Here is a 4,547-nt window from a genome sequence, read left to right on the forward strand (position 1 = left end):
TGAAATATAAATATATATGATTTTACTAATAGTCTTTTAATTAATATAATTGATATGATTTTGTGAGAGTATACATTATACATGAAAAATTATTAAAAAATATAATTTATATCTTTTAATTTAAAATTATAGTTATTTTTTAAATTAAAAATATAAAAATGTATATATCATTATTATAATCAAATTTTTTTAAATGTTTAAAATATATAATAATATAATTTTATTTTATATAAATTAATATAGATCTATTTTAACTTTGGATTTATCAAGTGTTGAAAAGAATCAAATTTCTCAAGATACAAATTAGGGTACAAAATTTGGGGAAAGGTTTGCACCTCAAGAGATTTGACCACTTTGGGCTCTTGGTGAATTTGGAGTTTATATATAGAAAGAGAAAGAGAGATGAATTCTTATCTTCCTCTCCCATATTCAAATCTTTGCTAACCACATGGTGAGGCTGATTTCTTTCCTTAGAAAATATAATGGAATAATAACTCTCTCACACTTTCTCTCTATATATTTGATGTTAAAATCTTTTACTAAATATACATATTGAAATATTTGATTTATATTCGACATTAAACTTTTTTTTTAGTTATTAATGTTTTTAAAATGTTACATACCAACTTCATATTAAGAATGAAATAAATTACAAATATATCTTATAATGGAAAATGAAAATATAAGAATTTTTTTAATTTAAATTACTTTATTTTTGTAATATTATTTAATATGGACTAAGTATTATATATATATATATATATATATATATATATATATATATATATATATATATATATACATTTTTTGTTGTATCAACAATATTATGTTTGCATACTATTTGTGAAGTTTATAATAGTGATTAAAGAAATTATATATTAAGCGATTTTTTTTAATTATTTTATTTCTATAAAGTTGAGGTAAAATTAAAGTAGAAATTGAAGTAATTTATTAATGGCGAACATTTTTTTTTCATTATTATTTTTAGTTTGTTAATAATGTAGGTATTGTTTTATTTTTTTAAATGTAACATTTCGCGACAACATCTCTTTTATACTTGATTTTAAATATTACAAAAGAAATATGATATATCTATTATTTTTTAAATAGTGAGAAAATCTATCATAATTCAATTATAAAACTGATAAATGAGGCAACCAATTACCTCTTGAGTCTTTAACTTTTTTAACAAAAATAAAAATAAAAATAAAACATTAAAACATATATTACATTAATTAAAATTATTTTTAATTAATTAAAGTTTTCTTTAATCCTAAAAAAAATTTAATGACTAGAGACTAGCCCATAGCCACCAACTAAGCTAGGATAGATAATTACCCAGAAGAAACCAAAAGACCAAAAACAAAACTCGTCGCCCAAGATATTTCATCAAAAGACCAAAAACAAAACTCGTCGCCCAAGATATTTCATCACTAAAAGAGAATTTACAATATTGCAGTATGTGTAATAATGTAAGAGAACTTACAAAAGTACAAAAGAATGCAGTTGTCTATAAGTCGATTTTTTGAAAGCTTTTCTGGTCGGTTTTTCCGGTCGAAATCCGGCAGGAATTTATTGGAATCGCAAGTTTGATAGCTAGTTTCTGCACAATGAAAGCGTCCCAGAGGTTTTCCAGGGTGCTGAATCCAAATATGTAGTTAAAAAACCATTTTAACTGCAACAAATCAAGATTTAACCTCAATTTCTTCTGCCGGATTCCGTCACCGGAATCTCCAAAAAGTCGCATTATAGACAACTCCCAAAAGAATAAACTTTTAGGTCCAACAACTGGACCTAAAAGTGGGAACTCATATCAATGCTTACTTTTCTGGCCATAAGTGCACACATACTTTCAGAAGAACCCACTCTTGAAAACTAACTGTTCCTGAAAGTATATTTCTATTTCTATTTTTGAAAATGTTCATGCGTTCTCGAAAGCACACATGTTCTTTTGAAAATGTAAGCGTGTTCTTGGAAAATCCAAGTTGGCAAGTATGTGTGGTAGTTCACGGAGCATTGAGACTATAGAATAAGGAAGAAATGTGTGTTTTTAAGAATGTGGATTGGTTCTTGCGTGAACTTTGTTCATGATGATTTCATTATTATTTTTGAGACCGTTATTTTCATGTAAACATATATATAATATATTTGAAAATTTTTTTTTTTTAAATATAAATATATTTAATTAAAAAATAATTTTTTATAAAAAGATATAAATAAATTTAACCAAAAGAGATTGCTCTTTTTAGTATTTATTTCCACCTTTAATAAATAGAAATTGCTGATTTATAAAAGTTTGTCAACACAAAGAAATCATTTAAATTAACATTAAGGATAATTATTTAAATTTACATTAAGGATAATTTACTTCAACTATATATGGTTGAAAACTTTGATTATTCAGAGCACACTATGCTTAAACGATGGAAGGATGCGGGTGTAGTAGGCAACTTTATAAAAATTAAGGAACTAAATGATTTTATAAAAGATCAAGTGAATATGGCATAAGATGTCTAGTCTTGGCTTGACCATTGAAGACAAAGGAAGAGACTATCTAGAGGGAAAAAGGAAGTTAAAGTATTATAAGGAGGTGATCGAACCCATTCTTGCTAATGAGAATTATCTTTCTATTTTGACCCGTGCTAAGAAGAAAATGAAGATTGCAAAGATAAGAATTAATTCTCATGAGCTTTGAAGTGAAACCGAGCATTGGTTTATTCCCAAAACAACCAATGACGAAATAATTTGTCACCTTTGCGATACTAAAAAGGTTGAAGATGGAAAGCACTTTCTCTTGGATTTCCCAACTCTTACTTACATCCACTCTCATTTCCAAAACATTTGCCACACTACCAACCTGTTTGGCTCGTTAAGTCAACCAAACTATATTGATCTAGGAGCACTTCTTTCCCTTATTTTTTATCATAGAAATAAAATATTAAAAAGTCATAATTAATTTAATAGACCACATTGATCTTAGTGGATGTTAGTCATCATCAACATCATTTAACTCTACTTTATATGTGTATTAATTTTTTTCAAATATTAAAATTAGATGAAATTGGTAAAGATACTATTTTAATTTGATAATACAAATTTATAACTTATGTATTTAAAATGTAATACTAATTAATAATAATAATTTAATTTTAAGGCTATGATTAAATAAGATATTAAATTGATAAATAAAATATTTAAATACTTATGGGATATGTGCTGATATAATATGGACTTAAACTGCTACCCTGTAAGACTTGTGTGGCATTGCAAGAAAACCAGAGCTGGGACGTTAATGGCGGTTTGACCTAGCTAGGGTTTGGTCATCCCACAGTTGTTACAGATCTGGTACCCCACAGACCCTCTCTGGCTGCACAGTTTCGCAGGGAGTGTTGCGGTCGGGCAGGATGGGTGCAGAGGGGTCCAGTGGGACCCCTTCGTTTAAGCAAGCGGTCATGCAGAAACAACCTCAGCAGGTGAAAGCGGGAGTAAGAATCGAGGGTTTGAACAGCAAGCTGCTTAGCAGCAGAAACAACAAGGAAAAAAGGCCGATACCGTCTGACAAGACAGACAAAGCTTCAGACGCCAGGAACACCGTGAAGGGGAATACTGGGGACAGACAGGACAAAAATGATGACAAATCGCAGCCATCAGAAAATGAAAAGGAGCAGCCCACAAAAGACAAAGAAGGGAAAAATAAGGGAATAATCCATCCAGAGAAGGAGGGGGAAACGAGCGCAAACCCCAAAAGAACCCATGTGACCAGCAACGCATGCAAGCCAAAAAAAGAAGACAGTCTGCGGATCACAATCAACGACCCTGAAATCCAAGAATACAGGGATCACATGGCTGAGCATGCCATCATCTGCAAATTCATGGGTATTTGGCCGTCTGAGAGAACCCTATGCCAATGGATAAGACAGCAGTGGAAACCAAAAGGGGATGTGCAGCTACATTTAGGAGCTAAAGGTTTTTTCACAGTAGTGTTTACCAGTCTAGAAGATAAGGACAGAGTTTTTGAGGGTGGCCCATACTTTCTGGCAGCAACAGGACTCTACATGAGACATTGGAAGCCAAACTTCGTCCCGGAGAAGGAAACTTTCACCCAGGTGCCTGTCTGGATCAGACTCTTCTCCCTTCCCATAGACTATTGGGGTCTTAATGCCCTGAAACAAATAGGGGACAAGCTCGGAACCTTCGTCAAAGCATCAGAAGCAACCATGCAGAAAAGATACACAACCTACGCGAGAATTTGTGTTGAACTGGATGTATCTGGAGCGCTACACGAGGGGGTCTGGCTTGAATATAGGGACGAAGAATACTTTCAGGCGCTAGACTATGAGCAAATACCCTTTAGATGTCGGAAATGCCACGAGCATGGACATCTGGTAAGGGACTGCCCTTTGAACAGAAAGGAGGCAGAAGAAGAGAAAACACAGAATACCAGAGACAAGAACAACTTCACCAAACCTAAGAACAGGCAGAGAGCCAATAGAAGGAGGAATATGAAAGGGAACACAGACAGAAACTATTTCAGTAATCCCTTTGAG

Source organism: Pinus tabuliformis, chromosome 5_2, assembly GCF_031772625.1.
Source record: "Pinus tabuliformis cultivar Carrire ecotype Pingquan chromosome 5_2, CPIR1, whole genome shotgun sequence".
Taxonomy (NCBI): domain Eukaryota; kingdom Viridiplantae; phylum Streptophyta; class Pinopsida; order Pinales; family Pinaceae; genus Pinus; species Pinus tabuliformis.